General features: G+C 39.7%; 1 protein-coding gene across 1 annotated transcript in view; it reads right to left on the bottom strand.

Moving 5' to 3' along the window:
• Positions 1 to 19,900, bottom strand: part of LOC141441476 (uncharacterized) — a gene marked incomplete at its 3' end in the record, with an annotated part of 61,335 nt that extends 41,435 nt beyond the window's left edge. The window contains 1 exon segment of the mRNA XM_074106230.1: positions 19,646 to 19,900.
• Between the last annotated feature and the right edge of the window lie 273 nt (positions 19,901 to 20,173).

The raw sequence follows: 20,173 nt of genomic DNA, 5'->3' as shown, positions 1-20,173 counted from the left end.
CACTTATCCGGCGACGAAGCCAATACGACACAGCAAAAAACCGTCCATTGTCCGGTTAAAACAACGGACGTCTACAAGCGGTCTCAGGTTTTCAGATATTAATTACTTACTAGATGAAAACCCGGCTTCGCTCGGGTAAAATGTAGACTCATAATATTATGTCTGAAAATTTTTTTTTGCCAGTGTAAAGACTGTCGTACTTATCGAAAAATCTGACGTATATTCCCAGCCTTAATATTATCACAAAAGTACTTTCACAGCTAACCTACGTATCGGTATTTCACGTAGATATTTCTCCTCAATCTTATTTGCCCAAATAACTATGATGTCTCTGTCTCATAATCAACCCATATACGGTACGATTCGTCTGTACGATCGATCTGATGAAAATCGACGAATCGTACCGTGTGTGGGGCCTTTAAGAGGTCACAATGGAGAACGAAATACGAACCTGTGACACCTGTGACACGTGATGACGTGACACTAACGCCACTTTGATGTGATGACATTGACATGTTTACTTCGCAACGCCATTATATACTTAGTAATTTAATATTACCTCTCATATTTCGTTTTCTAGATTTTTTTTACCGTACAACGGCAAAAACTACTAGACACTGGCAAAATTGTCCTCCGATGGACAGAATCATATTTTTTAAAGAAACAACAAGTTTATATTGAAAATACTCGATAATCCGAATTTTCCGCCCACAAGTTGTCGACTCGGATTGACTAATTTTTTACGCTCTTCAATTTGATGTGCATTTCGTTCGAGTCTACCGTAGACCGGTACGAAATTATTAATATAGAAGAAGAAGATAGATAAAAGGTAGGTGTACTAATAGCCTGCCTTACCCAATACCTCTAATTGCTGTACCTTATACAATAGCGAACTGTTATGGTATCCCACGGACAACACAGTCCGTGCTTGCACTATGATAAATTGTTTGAGGAATAACAACAGACTTTGATGCTAGTGCCAGTACGTTGTTGGCGACCATTCAAGGAAGCACGTGTGTAAACAAAACATGTATGATTGATACACAAGATCTGAACTTGGACGAACGAGGGTTATCTGACAGGTATTTCTGATAGGTATTGCTTAATCAAAATCGTACTTTATTGTCTGTAAGTACGCCGCTAGGCGCTAAGGTCTCTTTTACATGTAGCTTTCTTAGTAGCGCTTTCCGAAAGGCCATCGTTGCCCAGAGGCGTCTTTACCTATAGTGCAGGGTGTGCGTTGCACACGGGCGCAGCGGTGTTAGGGGCGCGCGGCCGCGGCACTTTGTCACACTTTGTACCTATTACAATTTGACCGCGCGCTTCCTAGATGGCGGTAAAGTAATAATTGCACACGGGCGCTACATGGGCTAGACGCCGCTGTCGTTGCCGAGAATTCGCCGCAAAAAATTTAGCTGAAAGTCACTTTTTCAAAGAAAATACTAACGTTATTACGATTATCTTGACTATGAAAGCCTTTAACAAAGTAAACAGGGATGTATTTATGTTGATACACCTAGATTAAAACTAGAAATTACATTAAAAACTTACAGGGATGTATGTTGTCCCTTAGTTAGGAAAAGTTATGAAAAAAACGGCTGACCCGATTTTAATGAAACATAGCTAAAAACTACCGCAAGGAATCTCGCTTTCACATAAAAAAACTGTATCGTAATCGGTCCTTCCGTTTGAGAGCTACAATGCTACAGATAGTCAGACAGACAGACATTGGTGTCAAAAGTCATCATAACATAGATGCACAGAAAAACCAGAAAAAAAGACCAGCATTCCGTGCTGCGTTCATTTTTAACAGACTTCATAAAAAGGAGGTTCTGAGTTTGACCTGTATGTATGTTATGAATGTATGTTTGTCCGTGATTATCTGGCATTTGGCTGAACCAATTTTGATGCGGTTTTCAGAAAAGTAATTTTTACATTCAGGAGAAGGTTATGGTATTTTACCCGACTTCAAAAAAAAACGAAAACCTGTTATGAAACAATGTAACTTAGCCGTGTTTGGGCTTAATGGAGTCGTTGTGAGATGTATTTTAGCAACAAATCACTAAAAAGTAAGTTACGTTAATAGAACCGTTCTGGGTTCATTCGACAGACATGTCCAGCCCAGTCCCACTTCAACTTAGCCGTCTTTACGCCCACGTCAGCAATTCGAGTCTGCCTATAATGTGGGATGGCGGGAGCTGGAGTGGAGCAAGAGAGGAGGCCTTTGCCCAGCAGTGGGACACAAAAATAGGCTAATAAAAAATAAAAATAAAACTACTAACTTGAAGTCGGTGCTGTAAAGTATAGTTAATACTTTTAGTTGGTTCGTGACCCACTGTGGAATACTGTCACAGAAAATATCACAGTGATATCACAATGCTAGTCAAGGAAAACCATGATTTCGCTCACTTTGAGAACGTTCCACGACGGTACACGTAAACTACCGAAATTTTTGCCTATGTAACTTTTTTACTGTCAGATCTTTTTCTTTTTACCCGGCAGCCCGAAGGAAGGTTATTATTTAATAGTGATAGAGTCCAAACGAGCAGGCGGGTCGTCTTATGGAAAGCAATCACCGCCACCCATGGACACACATTAAGTCACATAACGCAAGTTGAATAACGGATGCGTTGTCTGCCCTTTGAGAAAAGAGTACGCTCATTTTTGAAGATCCCCATCATAATGTTTTAACACGTTCGGCCCCAGTGACACAACGTCTGTGACTTTTTAGTTCTTACTCCTGTGCCGGTGACACGTATTTGTGTCTGCTGTGGGATATGCGCTATGCCTAGCGTAAGAGCTTGGATCGTCACATTCGGCTCCGGCAGCGGTCCGCTACCCCTTACGCTAGACATTGGGGATAAATAACGCCACGGTGACTTTATCACCGTTACTCGCCGTCAAAAGGTGTCACTGTGACTTTTCATAAAAGAACGTTACAAAATCACATACGTTCCTACTGTTCCTAGCGCCTAGCGCAGTCTCTGTTACTCAAATAACTACGCTGTGTAGTGAGTCCTAAGCCTGTAGTGTGAAGGTTATTTTGGATCAATTACTTGTGTGATAACGGTGTGACAAAAACATGGTCATAATAGCACCGCGACATTATCATATGGTGATATGAGTAACAGGCGTGACATAGTCGAGTTGAAATAAAAATGTGTCAAAAAAAACGTTCATTACAGGACTGTTACGTGTCACAAATATGAAAATGCAAAAATGAAAATGAAAAGATTTATTCGGGACACACACATATAAATAATAGATACAGAACAAAAACATAATAATAATAAAGTGAAATAAAATAAAATGAGTACAAAATACAAAAATAATTAAAAATGAAAAAAAAAATATACCTATATATATGCGCCCGAAATGGTCCCGCCTCAGCATAAAATGCAGACTCCTTTGGTGGAGCCAGCGCTGGTCTTCCGGCGAGACCATTTTAGACGGTCACCGTGTCGTACAGTGATCATGACTTTATAATAATAATAATAATAATAATGTTTATTGTACTCAAAAAGAAGTGTTATAAGTAACATAAACTTAAGTTTGTACAAAAGGGTCTTAAGTAAGTGGTCGAGCTTTCGACCCCTAAACTAGGTTTAAACCTGTGCCTTAGGGGCTTGAGTTCGTCCGAAATTAATGTCTTAAACAAACATGTTCTTGGACAATGTAACAGCACATTAAGCAGTAGTAAAAATGAAATATATGACAAAAATAATGATAGGACGTCATCCCTCGGTGACAAGAATTTTGGTTCAGTAGTGATAGGTTTCAAACTTTTTCCCCTTTTCCCCATGTGTACCTTACGCTATGCCAGCCTTTAGTTATAGGAGGTACGTATTATTTTGACACGACATGCGTGTCACTGGCATAGGAGTAAGAACTAAAAAGTCACAGACGTTGTGTCACTGGCATCGGAATGTGTTACGTCTGTGACACGTATACTTGTCACAGGCATAGAAATGACAGCTGTGTGATATGCGTAGGCATAGCGTAAGAGCTTAGTGGACCGTCGCCGGGGCCGAACGTTTTAATAACTATCTCGATAATGTTATGATTATGATCTAATGTTTTAGGCAAACGAATCCGCAAGTAAAAGCCAAAATGATACAAAAGGGCTTGAAACATCCTATAAGAATAGAATAGAATAGAAGACATTCACATTCACAAAGACACACAAATACAACCAAACTAAAAAACAACAACAGCAAACACAAATAAAACAAAAAAAAGAAATACAAAAATTAAAATATATGATTTTGTGTGTCCTCGCAAAAGTGAAACGGCCGCTGACTCAGCATTATGCTATAACTATGATAATCAATGTTTCCAATTGTCACTGCGCAGTTATTTCAACCAAGGACAGATTAAATTTACACGATGAGTAGACGAAAGCGGGCGCGCTGGTCATTGGGCCACAACGTGTCTGGTTGTCAAGTGTCATTTTATTTGGCAAATCTTTGTAATTTTCTACGATTTCCTTACGAAGATGTTTCATGATTATAAGCCGGAAGACGTCCACTGTTGGACATAGGCCTCCCCCATAGACCTGTACCACTACCATGAGTTTACAGTGACCGTACTCGATAGCGACGGCGTAAATTATTTGTATGGAGAATTGTACAGCGCCTCTACAAATAATTTACGCCGTCAGTCGCCGTCGCTATCGAGTACGGTCACTGTAAACTCATTGGTGTACTGCAGTTGTTTCGGGTGGAAGCGGCCGGCATCCACCTGAATCCGCAGCTTTTAGAAATATTATTCCTTGACCGTAAATATCATGGTACATTTCAAATGTTATTTCGCACATAGCCCAGACTCGAACCCACTACCCTCTGCTTGTGAGACCATACGTTAATACCACTAGGATGCGACTTTGTAGTATCTACGTACGACGTACGGTTATTTTATTAAATTTAGGACAACTTAAATGTCATTTTTGGATTGTCTCCGTAACAAAACATTTAGCTCTATTATAATATTTAATTAATATATTTTTCCATATGCCATCATAAACATCGAAGCTGTTAGGTTTAAATACAGGGCAACCAATTACCTATCTAATACCTTTAAACGAGCAATTCTTGTATATACAGTATATATTACACACACACACAAACATCACGCCTGTATTCCCAAATGGGGTAGGCAGAGCACACGAAACGTTACCGCTTCGGAGCCACTTTTAGCAATTTTAGGTTTTAAGTTTGGCAAACACGGTGACAAGGTTGCGAGCCTGCCGCGCCGTCTACAGTATACCTTAACCTATATCCTCAGTGGCTCACTCCCCTCTTACGACATCCACGGAAGAAATGGAGAGGTGTACCTAATTCTAACCCGACAGCACACGGGTATATATTACAGTATGTGGGAATTTGATGACAAATCGATCTAATCTCTTGGAGAACGCTTATTATCGAGTTTTAGCCCGAACAAAGCTCGGTCGCCCAGGTACTTATATTTATGTAAAACTCTTGTTGCTTTTTCATTCAATGAAAAGTACAGATACTTTATGTCGTCTGCTGCCTATGTCTAGTATCAGTCATGGTGAAATGATACCATTTGACATTATAACAAGCCCATTGAGTCAAGTCATCCGTGAGATTTAGCATAACTGAGACCACAAATAATGATTAACTCATTTAATGGACCGAAGCTGCATTGTTCGGACAATTGTTACACTCCGTTAAGCTAAAGCCACAAATGGTAGTCTTAGGTTTAACCTTAAAAAGTAAAACGGAATGAATTTGGCCAAATGATTCGGAAGGTATTATGTTTACTCTGTGTCTGTGACATCCTGACCTGACATCGAATCTCCCAACAGATTAGACCAAACATTAATTAAGGTTCATCATGAAGTATGTTAAGCCGCTTAAAAATGAAATATGGAGGATTTAAAATTATTTGTTGAAAATCCCATTTGGTTAAAACTTGGTCATCAGTGATAAAAGTTTGACGTAAAATAAATACGCTTTGTTTTATTGCAATCCATCCATATATAAGAAGATATCATTAGGTGAAACGATTATTAAGCGAAGTGAATATTAGGTATGTGAAAAAAATCTTGTATGAAAGGAGCGTTTATGCGAAACTGCATTATGCGTGCGTATTGAACATAAGTACTTGTAGGTGTAGGTGTACAACACTAGTTTACTTGTCATACTAGACTAGAGTTTACCCGCTGCATCGCACGCGTAAACCATTAGATACATCAACATCATACAGCAGTTGAATTGAAGTTCCGGGATTTTATTAAATTCTCGTGGGAATTCCCTAAAATTACATCGTGGTTTTCAGTGACGTTAAATTAAAACACCCATGCCAAATTTCATGACTAAACCAACTCTAAGCCCAGCGGTTGTTATTTCGATATTTTATCCCTATCCCGTGGGAACATCGGGATAAAAAGTAGCCTATGTGTTATTCCAGACGTCCAGCTACCAACATACCAAATTTCATGACTCTAAGCCCAGCGGTTGTTATTTAGAGAATTTATCCCTATCCCGTGGGAATATCGGGATAAAAGGTATCCTACGTTTTAATCCAGGTTACAACTAACTTTTTGCCAAATTTCAACCAAATCCGTCCAGCCGTTTCAGCGTGAAGAAGTAACAAACATACTCACAAACTTTCACATTTATAATATTAGTAGGATTCGTATCTAATCTGTTATCGTGATCTTCGATAGGTACATATAGTTCATTTCACACCATTAAGATTGTATGGCCACGTTATATAAATGAGTTTATAAATAATTCATAATATTGTTTTAATATTATCGATACTCTTTATAAATACGCGGCAAATGTGCGTCGAGTTACGGTCCAAAAGTTTTATTAAACATTTTATTATTATGAGAATACAGTCGAGTTTCTTTAACATAAACTTTATGCGACCTCTAAATGTAGGTATACATTATGTTTAAAGATTCATCATGTCAGCCGAAAGACGTCCACTGCTGGACATAGGCCTCCCCCAAGGCTCTCCACTCAGACCGGTTTTGTGCTTTCCGCATCCACCGCGATCCCGCGATCTTAACCAAGTCGTCGCTCCATCTTGTTGGAGGCCTACCGACAGCTCGTCTCCCGGTCCGCGGACGCCATTCGAGAACCTTCTGGCCCCATCGGCCATCCGTCCTGCGAGCAATGTGTCCCGCCCACTGCCACTTTAGTTTCGCAATTCTTCGGGCTATGTCGGTAACCTTAGTTCTACTGCGGATATCATCATTTCTAATTCTATCCCGCAGAGAAACCCCGAGCATAGCCCTCTCCATAGCCCTCTGAGTGACTTTGAGTTTTCTCATGAGGCCCATCGTTAGCGCCCACGTCTCAGATCCGTATGTCATCACTGGCAACACACACTGGTCAAAGACTTTTGACTTCAAACACTGCGGTAATTTGGACGAAAAGACACTGCGAAGCTTCCCGAACGCTGCCCAGCCGAGTCGGATTCGACGAGTGATCTCTTTCTCAATTGTTTAAAGATTACTACCTTTTTTTAAGTTTTTCCTGATACCACGTTTTATAGCCTACTATATTAAAGCTGCAGCGGAGTTTTTACCCGTCTGCCAAAAGCAGGGTTGGCATGATTAAATCAAGTGATTTTTTCAATGAAAATCATTGATTAAATCAAATTGTTCTATTTCTCATACAAACCAAAAACTTGAATTTTAAATAAAGGATAGAGATATGTACGTACTCGTGATACATGTTAATATAGACACATTGTGTTAGAATTATTATAATATTTAAATAGAAACACCAACTTTCCAGCTTTTTACGTTCCTAATCTGTTCCTGACTTGAGAATGTACAAATCCAAAGGTCGAAAGAACTCTTTCCACTGATGATGACCATGTGATGGCCTAAATAACTGTCTCAAAATTGGGTATATGTACTTTGTTTTGCGTATCTTCGTATTATTTTCAAAAAATCTAAATAATCATGACTTATTGGATTTTTAGAAAAAAAAACAATGATTTTTGTTTTTTTTTTAACCCTGGCCAGTAGGAGGGTTATTTGACCAATGGCAAGCAGAGCAGAGGGTCGGGGCCTGGGTTCGAGCTCGGGCAAGATTGTTGGAGTATTACGGAATTTAGATATTTACGAAATTTTGTTTGAAATCTCAATTAAGCTCCGTTCCCACCAGAGATGTGTGACGAGATGCGTTGCGAGGAAAGTTTCTCATGGACCAATAGAAACGCTTCATTAACCTATGCTATGCTCCCCCCACTCAACTGTTTCCACTAAAGCGGTGCTGTGCGAGGGCAGGTAATGAAGCTAATCCAGGCTTATCAAGGTGATTACTAAACCAAACAACTAAATCCCATGCAAAAGAATAACATCGGGATAGAATGTAGCCTATGTGAAAAACAGCACATACATGTGTTTGCCGGTGGTAGGACCTTGAGCAAGGTCCGCCCGGATTGCTACCACCATCTTGCTCGCTAATCCTGCCGTGAAGCAGCAGTGCTTGCACTGTTGCGTTTCGGCGTGGAGAGTAAGACAGCCGGTGAAATTACTGGCACGTGAGGTATCCCATCTTAGGCTTCTAGGTTGGCAACGCGTCTGCATTACCCCTGGTGTTGCAGATGTTTATGGGCGGTGGTGATCTCTTACCATCAGGAGACCCACTTGCTCGTTTGCCATCCAGTCGTAAAAAAAAGGCTCGCTGTGACAGGGTATAATAACCAATCATTATCAGTAATAATCTAAGACACATAGAGTACCCCACGCGACGTCACCCACCGACCTTCAATTGTCGCATGTCACTCTGACGTTTGACTCTATGGCAACGGTTGCAAACATTACACACAATTTATTGTACTGAATATGGAATAATGACAGTTAAGTGGTTTCAGTCCACGCCCATTCGATAGTGCTGCTACACTATCGATAGTTTTACTATCGAAAGTATTTAACAAGAACAAGCAACATTTTACTGTGCACCTTTCTAATTACCATACCGCTTTTCCGCACTAGTGACACGGTAATTAGACTTGAGTGCGCGCACTGATAAATGTATGTATGTAAACTCTTTAATGCACATAAAAATACAAATACAAATACTTACACAGAGAGGAAAACAAAAGCAAATGTAATGTAAATGGCAGCCATCCTTTTTCTAGATGTGCACTCAGTCTGAGCCGTGTCGCTTTTGCATGAAAAAAAAATTAAACGGTAATTAGATGGGTGCACAGTAAAATGAGAATGACCGTTATGAGTTTTTCAAAACGGCTGAAACTGTAGCGACTGCTAGCGCCATGTAGTAGTCACACAGAACAACTGCCACATCCTGTATCGCACTATCGTTTCTCAACTCGAACTCATACATGCAACTTCCGACGCTCTTCCTTCGGACTATGGTCCCCAGGCATAACATTTGTGCAGGTTTTCAAAGAAATGATAAATTTTAAATGTAACTCCGCACATTACTTTCGAAAAACTCAGACGCTCGAGCCCGGGTTCGAACCCATGATCCTCTGTTGTAAAAGCCATACGTCAAGCCACTAGGCCACACTGTCACTACTCGTAATCTAAATATTAGTTATCATTTTTCAACTAGAACGATAAAAATAATACTGTAGAGTGAAAATGTGTCAAGAAAGAAACCTTTTCTCGCTAGAACTTTTCCCGTACAACGGCAAAACCCATTACACACTGGCAAAAATGTCCTATAATGGACGGAGCCATATTGAAAAAAAAACTAACTACTTAAACCTTTTATTTTGCCGAGTTTGCCTCCACAGCTTTACAGTAACACTGACCTTGATTATCGCATTAAATTAAATAATCAATAGCAGTCAATAACCTGGATTAATATCGTAACACATAGTAAACACGAGTACACTGTACACGCTGTATTTCGCAATCAAACGTAATAACTAACACTCGCCATTTAAATACCAATCTTAATTCTTCTTCCATCGAGTCTTAATTTGAATGACGTTTTTATGGCGGTTAGGTTAGGTCAGTCACAACTTTTGCATTCGCCTGGCATTCGAAGGATGATATCTAATTTACGTGTCGACATAATTTCGATTTTCTGTTTCGCTGATTAAGTTGAAATCTGTAGTGTTTTTTTGCGGTGGTTAGGACGTTTTAAAGAGGTTTACGTAACGTAGGCCTGTGCCAAGTTCAATATACGCATGCGTTTCGCACTTCCTAATATATAAAATAAAGTACTTCCTAAACAGTAATGTTTTTTTAATGGGCTGGTAAATTGACATTGCTGCCAAATATCTGTGTATATTCCATAAAACAGTTTGTTGCACATACATACAAACTTGATTCAATTAAAAAACAATAAATTAAAAAATCTAAAACCCGACTGCCTTAAAAATACTAAAAAGAAGAAAACAAGTCTATAGTGGGCTAAAACTTTGTTAAGTAGCTAACTTAAAGTTCAACAGTCCGCACCCATTAGGTATGAATTTTTGAGGTTTTTTTGAGAATTTGTGAGCGTTCTGTGAAAATGGTAGATTAAAACTATTATAACCCATATATATTTAGAATATGCCAATTATTAGCTTTCATTTGATACCCCACTCAATAAGTTTGAATATTATTATTTTTGAAAACTTACAATTTGGCGCCGAGAATCCGCCATTTTGATTTTTTAAGAATTTCATGTCCCCAGTGTCACTCGCGTCATCAAGACGAATCCAATGACGTATCATTTATCAAAAGCGGTTCAGCCGTTGAGTAGTTACGAGAGGACATAGGAATAGACATACATACATATATACATACGCGTCAAACACATAACCCTCCTTCTTCGCAGTCGGGTAAAAACAGTCCTATACTTAAGAAACTTACCTACATAAAATAAAAATAGAACCTAAAACTAAAACAAACTACATAAAAGAGTACCCCATAGGCAAGGTCCCGAAAAAAAAAAAGGTCCGTTGTCTGATGAAAACAACGGACGTCTGCAAGCGCCCTAAGGCTTGTGGTTAAAATGACGACCGAATGAGGGCTATCGCGACTGAATTCGCCACTAGAGGCGTTAGTGTAGCGTGAGGTCTCCGAAATGTCAAATCGCATAGTTTTGAGTGAGCTACGCGGGTTTATTTTTAATTAGAATAATTTTGTGAACATTTTGTAATATCTGAAATTAATTATGGCAAATATGCGTTCCGGGGCAATGAATGTCTGTGTTTTGAGACAGTTTTGTCTTTCGGAAACCTTTGTCCTCCCTTTTTTCCGAACAAAACGGGGACTATGCAACACTGTGGCATGCTCGATATTTTTATGGTACGGTTTTAAGGTGTATTAAATATGATTTTAATCTAAACTTAGTTTTCACGCCCGTAATATCAGACTTTGAAAGCCATACTTAAAAACCTCACGCAACAGTGCGCCATCTAGTGACACAAAAAACGATAGCCCTCATTGCCGTGTAACAAGAGCCTTATTCTGATCCAAAAGAAGTTTCGCACTACTAACATGAATCCGATCCGAAACTGAATCCGTAAAAGTACGGTCTGAAATCGTAAAACTATTTGTACGTTAGTTTTCGCATACAAATATTTCTACTACTCCGGACCATTATCACAGAATAACTAATAATAGTACTTATTAAGTACCCAGATTGCAGGTGGTAGGACCCTGTGCAAGGTCCGTCCGGATTGCTACCACCATCTTGCTCGCTAATCCTGCCGTGAAATAGCAGTGCTTGCATTGTTGTGTTTCGGCGTGGAGAGTAAGACAGCCGGTGAAATTACTGGCACTTGAGGTATCCCATCTTAGGCCTCTAGGTTGGCAACGCATCTGCAATCCCCTTGTGTTGCAGGTGTCTATGGGCGGTGGTAATCTTACCATCAAGTGACCCACTTGCTCGTTTTCCATCCAGTCGAATAAAAAAAAAAAACATTATTTTCACGGATTCGGGGGGGACTGTTTCACCATCCATTGATTAGTGTTAACTGACGGTTAAATGTGATGCCGTCTCTATTTGTTTTATTCGAATAGACGGAAACGGCATCACATTCAACCGTCAGTTAACACTAGTCAATGGATGGTGAAACAGCCCCTAAATCTAGGTTAACTTAACGTCAGACCCCGCCGGCTGAGACAACAAGTGCGCGTTGAGTCGAGGTCACGGTCTGCTCTGAATGGTCCTGACGTTCGTGTTATTCAAACAAATCAAACTTTAGGACGCCTTAACAAAAGCATTCGACTTCCGCTTCCTCCGAGCAGCGGAATCTCCCCAGTGATCACAGCGGTGCTGACAGCGATGCATTGAAGGTATCAGCAATACCGACTATCATAATCATATCAATACTTGGTACTACTGTGCTTAACATGTCCATGATTGGTGCAGCTGCCCTCCCCTGGAAATTGTATGTTCTACAATATGTTATTCCCGGTTTACCTATGAAGCAGGATCCCTTGTGGGTGTTTGTCCTACACACTACATATACCTTGTGTTGCATGTAGGTGTCTTTGTGTAGTGCGTATGACAAAACAAGCGCGGGCGATCTGACCTAAAAAATCTGACTTGCCTAGGCCAGAAGCTGGGTACACCCCTGCCTACCCTGGGCCGTATTTGACAGTATTTGTACATACGTGGAAACTGAATCACGTACCAGGGTGGAACCTTTTCAAATCAATTTCCTTATGTTTGGTATGATGGTATGTCAACATGACATTAGTAGCAGAAAGGTTCCACCTTGGTACAGTCGCCATCAGATATTTCAGAGCGGCCAAGGTAGTCAAAAATATCGGAGCATGCATACTCCGATATTTTTGATCACCTTGGCTGCTCCGATATACCTTTCTGATGGCGCTGTACGTGATTCCGTTTCGTCGACTGTACGGGTTCAAATCTGACGTACAGTCGGAGTAAAAAAAAGGTCGTCACCCAAAGATCAATTTTCCTTTGCTCAGTATGAGCGCTAATCTGCTTTACCGATTGAGTAGGACATACTGCGTCAACCTGTCAACCTGCTTAACATAATCAGGTGACCATTAATTGGCACTGACAAACACTGACAACTAAATAGAACATTATTTGATTGAAAATTTTACGAAGTTGTTTATTAAAAAGGTTTTGTATTGATATGAAACTAGATATATGTTAGAGATGTATACTATTTCGACCCTTGTTATCATGTCAAGTAAGTATCATTTGATATGCACTTGTCTCCTTAGTACTTTGGTTTCAAAACGTACTAAGAGTCTATGACTTTGTAGGACTCAATTTAATAACTGACAAAGGTTTTCCTACCCCCACTGTACATAGTGCCAAACCGCTCTAAGACTCGGTCCTGTATTTAATCAGCGAACTTAGTTCTTTCAGTTCAGACGCTTAAATCAAACGATTAAGTAAAGACAGGATTAAATTCCAAGACGAGTTTATTTGGAGTAAACCTTTCACATTATGCGTTAACGCCAATGTTATTATTTAATGAGGTAATATAATTAATGTTTATACCAACCAAGGCAATTGTCCGTGCGGTTTGCGTAATCGTACTCTTTCTGTTTGTACTTTTCTTTAGATATTATTGAATGGCCTTTTTCCTTTTATTACACTCGAAAAGGCGACCTAGACGGCGATGGCGGGGTAAACTGGACTACCTCTTGAAGGACTCTTGTATGCAGTGGACAGAGACCAGTGGAAGTATCAAGGCCTTTACTCAGCAGTGGCACAGAATAGGCTAACAATAATAAAATGATTGCTTTAGTAGCGACATCTCTTTCTGGGTGAGCGGTTGTTCCGAAAGAGTGTGACGTCTCTCGATGAGAGCGGAACATAGATGTCGCTAGTGCGGCTGCATAAGTAGCGTAGTAGAAATAAGCAACCTGAGATATGTATGCAGAGGAAAAATTCGTGTCTAGATTCCTGTCCAGCGGGTGTGTAGGGGTTATAAGCACGCAGCACAGATTGCTGAGGACCTGGGTTCAATCCCAGCGCTGGTCTCTTTATCTGGTTTTTCTGTGCATCCATGTCTCAGTTTGTATTTTCGGAATAAAAAATGATAGTAAAATTTGTGAGATTTAAATAGTAGGTGTCCGTTATTCACTCCATAGCCATATCGAGCTATGTCCTCCTCCTGTCCTTAGTATCCCAACCTCATAGCCCACTCCATGTCGCTTCCTGCCTAGCAATAGATTGGCAACTGTGTACCTCTTAGTTAGAGGATAGAGCTCCATAGTTGTGGTCATCTCATTTATATTATATGGTACCAAAGGCCTCTCCATGTTGGCGTCGGCCCCATGAATGCCTTTCAAATGGCGGGGTCCCCATGGCCCGTGATGAGAAACTCGTACCAACAATAGTACATTGTGTCTTAAGGGCGGTAAATAAGGAAATACGAACGAGTCTATTAGAAGCCCGAAGTCGAAGACAGGGCTTTAATGAGTCGATGTTCGTAATTCTAGTACCACCCGTGCGACATACAATGTTTTTCATCACATTTGCGAGTCAAATTTTATATTTGTAAAAGAAAAAATATAATTCTTCCAAATACTTATTGGCGATACCTTAGGCTGTGCTCTTGGTAGCGCCGCCCTCTACCTCCCTCCGCATGCGCCGCAACGTGCGTGTGCATGTGGTCCAGCAGCAGCAGCAGCGCGCGCAGCAGCATCAGTACGGGCACGGACTCATTTACCGACCTTGGGCTTCATGACAAGAAAATGTGTACGCGCAATGACTCATTTACCGACCACGGGTTTCATGACAAGCACATTAAGGTCGAGGGTTTTATTTGGGGGGTTGCAACCAAGGTAGCCTGCATGTTACGACACTGTTTACGAGCAAGTGTGATGAAATAATAATTTCACTAATAGAAGGTTCAGAAGGGGTCAGAAGGTTCTCGAATGGCGTCCGCGGACCGGGACACGAGCTGCCGGTAGGCCTCCAACAAGATGGGGCGACGACCTGGTTAAGATCGCAGAATCGCGGTAGATGCGGAAAGCACAAGACCGATCTGAGTGGAGAGCCTTGGGGGAGGCCTATGTACAGCAGTGGACGTCTTTGCGAGCACTTTGCGAGAGTCATTTTAACCTGGATCGGACTCGGATTAAAGTAAAAGAGAACAAAGTAGGTTCACTACGAACAAAAGTACATCGCGCGGCTTAATTATGTGCGCGCCGGTTGGCGCCGGTACGCACCGTTTGGGAACGAGTCACAACCTTAACTGTCGCACTGTTACTAGATGGGGCAGTTTTTAATGTTTATTCCCAACGAGTCACACCCTTAACTGTCACACTGTGACTCGTTGGGAATATTTTTACTAAAAAAAATCCCAACCAGTCACACTAAAAAAAATACCTAACATCGAAGGCTAAGGCGGGAGCGAAGCGTACGTGTTCAATATATTTTGAAGCCTCCCACCAGGTGGACTGACGACATCGTGAGAGTTGCGGGAAACCGGTGGATGCAAGTGGCGAGTTGTCGTTCATTGTGGCTTTCTAAAGGGGAGGCCTTTGTTCAGCAGTGGACTTCTTTCGGCTGATGATGATATTTTGAAGATCTAACTGACATGACGGACTAATTATATATTTTTAGAAATCTAACCTATCAGCCGTTTAAAGATATAAGATAGCAACTATATATACTCACAAACTTTTTTATTACCATTGTACAATTCGCATTATTGGGTTTGATTGTAATGTACATAGGGAGGTTTGTTTGAATAAAAGCCCGATAGATGTCGCTGTATCGGTCTCGAACGAATCCTACATCGCGCTGGCAAGAGTTTTCTTGCACTGTATATAAGGCCTGTAAATTGGAAATTTGGTCATTCGACCAGGAACCGTGTATTCATTCACGCCTCGAACAACCATTGACCATAGGGCTGGTGCATTTCTCGCCCAACGTATTGGAATCACGATCCAGCGCGGAAATGCAGCCAGCCTTATGGGCACTCTTCCTCAGGGACAAGACTTGGGCGAACTGTATATAGTTATTTTTTTTTTAGGATAGTTTAGTGTAACTTCAATTGTACCTTTTTATTAAAAAAAAGACTATATACATGTTTGTCTTTATATATTATATAACATATGTGAATGCGTCTTACATTGATGCCAAGGCCAGCAAGCTAACTTTGCCTGACACCATAAATCTCTTTAATAGACACATTTGTAGCTATCAGATATTTCCATTAAAAATAATGACTTATCCATACTTAATATTATAAATGCGAAAGTAACTCTGTCTGTTCTGTCTGTCTGTCTGTCTGTCTGTCTGTTACGCTTTCACGCCAAAACCGCTGAACCGATTTGGATGAAATTTGGTACAAAGATAGAATAGACTTGGGAAAGAACATAGGCTATCTTTTATCGCGAAAAAGAGGCTTTAAGGGGTTGAAATAGGGGATGAAGTTTATTATGGTGGAAGTTCGTCGCTATTGATGATAAAACATGAAACTTGGAATTTAGGCACTTAATAAGAAATAAATCGGTATTGGTTGAGCTTTTCTGAAAACTCGACCTGTGAGGGTATGAAATAGGGATGAAAGTTCATATGGAAGGTCGTCATTATCGAAGATAAATCGATGAGTCTTTATAAACTTGCCATTTCGGCACGTGATTAAGAGATAAATAGACATTTGTTCGCGCGTTTTTTTAAATTGTTCCTGTGTGGGGGTGAAATAGGGGATGAAAGTTTATATATAAAGATCGTCATTGTCGAAGATAAATCGATGGTTCTTTGTGAAACTTGGCATTTGGGCACGTGATAGGAGATAAATAGAAATTTGTTCGCGCGTTTTTTAAAATGTTTCCTGTGAGGGTGAAATAGGGGATGAAAGTTTATATGAAGTCGTCATTGTCGAATATAAATCAATTGTACTTTATGAAACTTGCATTTGGGCACTTATAAAAATAAAATAGATATTTGTTCAAGCGTTTTTGACAATTTTACCTGCAAGGGGATGAAAATTTATATGGAACGTCGTCATTATCACAGATATATCGATGAATCTTTGTGTTTAGGTATTCGATAAGAACAAAAAAAAACTGGTTAAATTCGACTCAGACTCGCGCATCAAGGGTTCCGTACGTAGGTATTTATGAATGAATATCCAGTGTTAGGAAAAAAATTGCTAATAGACCTACCTTCATACAAAATTCCAAGTTTTTAGGACAGCCGGAAGTACCCTAAACCTTTTTCTGTTAAGGCGATTTGTATGGAAACACCTTTTTAATGACTGTAGCTTTTGATTGCGTTAACTTGGAAGTTAGATTTTTTCACAGCTTCCGGACTATTGACCTGAGATTTTAATTTCAACTCGATACATACTCCGTGCGTTTACGGGTAGAGGGTCTAGGGTTCCATTTTTTTCCTTTTGAGGTACGGTACCCTAAAAAACATTTGTTACGACTCTTTTCACATTTCGACATTTTCATACTTGAAAATATGGGATGAAAGTTTTTAAGGAATTCCAAACAAATTGACTATAAGTATAGTTATCGGAAAAATGTGTAGCTATGCTTAGTAAGAATGACGTCTTAATTATAATATTATCCTACCCTCCTAACTTACAATAAAGGACGTAAGATGTCAAGAGTTCACTATGAAGAATTAGTCCTTTTGTGTTGGCAGGGTAGAATACACGTCGTATTGCTAAAATATGGCTACCCGCAAAATATTTATGTTTTAGAATAGAACAAAAAAATAGTTTAGATATAAAGCAATGTATTAAAATAGTTTATTTTCAGTAACCGTAGAGGTTTCTATGTGCTATTATTGCAGAATAGGTACCCTAAATAAATTAAACACTCCAAAGTTACTATTCCACGCGGACGAAGTCGCGGGCAAAAGCTAGTGTTAAATACAGCTAACTTGTTTAACTTAGCTTATTAAGAGTTGTGACAGTGTACAGTTGAACTAACTGAATCATGTATTAGGATGGTTTTGACATTCCATTCTTTTGTCAAGAAAACACTAGTGAAATTGATTATTAAATGGTTCCCACAGTACATGAATCAGTTTGTTCAACAGTAGGTACATAGTAACGGCGACGGTGGTTTTGGCCCATCCCTACTAATATTATGAATGAGAAAGTCACTGTTCATCTGTCTGTTACGTCTTCATGCTTAAACCGCAGAACCGATTTTAGATTAAATTTCGTATGGGGAATGGTTAAGTTTTTTTTTTATTTATTTTTATTGGACTGGATGGCAAACGAGCAAGTGCAATAAACATCTGCAACACCAGGGGTATTGCAGATGCGTTGCCAACCTAGAGGCCTAAGATGGGATACCTCAAGTGCCAGTAATTTCACCAGCTGTCTTACTCTCCACACCGAAACACAACAGTGCAAGCACAGCTGCTTCATAGCAAGATTAGCGAGCAAGCTGGTGGTAGCAATCTGGGCGGACCTTGCACAAGGTCCTACCACCTGTGAAGTAATATGTAACACAGTTTTGAAGGATTTTAACAATCGCTCCCCCACATGTAACAGGGTAACGTTTTTCTGTAACTCCTCCCACCTCCTTAATGTTACATAACACCCAAATTACCATTTTTATTTTACAATCATTTAGTTTTTCTTTTGCCGTTTTCCAAATTTAACTGTCATTTTTCTGACACAGTTGCGCTGGCATGTCAGCATGAGGGCCTCTATAGCCCAAGACAAGAACAACTGATGATACAAATCCTCTTTTGAGGACATTATATTATTACTTAAAATAAAAATTACAGACAATAAGAGAACAGATTCCCTGTAAAACATAAACAAAAAGGGTTGCCAACTTGGAAGACTTTAATAATACAATAGTATTTTACACAATTTTTTTTTACATAATGCATTGTTTGTAAGGATAGATTTCGATACTATGCATGAGGCTGACATGATCACTTAGTGTTCAGATTCAACAAAAATATATAAAAAGGTTTTTTTTTTAAATCTTTTAACCATGCAAGTCTCAGTTTATGCTAAATCAAATGGGGAAGAGAAGTGTTTTCCTTTAATAATCTAGACAAAGTTTTCCTTAATTATTGGATATTTAAAATTAAAAAACATACATCCTGTTACTGTTTACATAATGCATGCAATTTTCCAAAATAATCTCTGAATCCTACCACAACTACTTTACCTAAATATCTGTTTGTCATGATTATATTTAACAAACTAAAGGAATAATCTTAAGTAGTACAAGGCGTTTGCCCAGCCATGGGACATATTACAGGCTACATAAAAAAAGGTAAAAGGTGTCACTGTCTTAAAGTAATGATTCAATTATGAAGGAATAATGTAATGTTAACCAATAAAAGACCCTTTAAAAAAATATCCTGTTTATAGACATTTTGGGTATTCCACGGTCCATTCCGGCCGTGCCGGTTCTGATTGACCGCACGTGTTTGACCGAGAACCCGCAAGGTCTACGCAGAATCGAACGAACGGCGGTTAGTGACAGATTATTATGATTCCAATACATTCTCCGGTTACCCACAACAAGCCGGCACACCACCTTACAAAAGCAACCAAACCACGAATCGATAAAAAAAGCCTACGAAAAAATAAAACATGAAACACCGAACGTACGTACTTGTATCGATTCGACCAAATTTTCACACTCCACCAACGTAATACCTGCTTAAAATCACGTTAAACTACGTAGTTGTAATTAATTTTAATGTAAGTAACGATTGAATACAGCTGATGATACAGAAAAAAATACTTTACTCACGTAATGCGAGGATCTTCGGAGTTGTAACTCGAACGGCGACCACTAAATATATCACACACTAACTAGATATTTTACATAAGTTAATGAGGCAAAGAACTCTGTGAAGCTAAAGGTCAGAATAAATAAATAACGAAACTGCGAAAATACAGCGCCAGCAAACCCGAAACCCCAGCAAGTGTTTCTGTATTCTGTCGTAGTCGTATAGTAGTCGCACTCGTACATCCAAAACTACCAATTCGTTCTCGCGACTCGCGTATTGACAGCTAATTTGACATTTCCTTAAATCAAAAAACCGCAGGGCTACTACGAAAATCAATACTCGAAGTTCGTATCGTACCGTTCCTCTCGCTCTCATAGAAGTGTCAGAGGGACCACACGACACGAACTTCGAGTTTCGAGGTTCGTAGTAGCCCTGCTGTATGATCAATAATACCTCAATACATATTTTGAGTAAAAAAAAAACTTTGAGATAAATTGTCTCTGGTTGTCAAAGGGTTGCCAGTTGCCAGTCCTACATTTACCCTTAGA

The sequence above is a fragment of the Choristoneura fumiferana genome, chromosome 24 (genome assembly GCF_025370935.1).
Source record: "Choristoneura fumiferana chromosome 24, NRCan_CFum_1, whole genome shotgun sequence".
Taxonomy (NCBI): domain Eukaryota; kingdom Metazoa; phylum Arthropoda; class Insecta; order Lepidoptera; family Tortricidae; genus Choristoneura; species Choristoneura fumiferana.
This window is presented reverse-complemented; position numbering and strand designations above follow the sequence as displayed.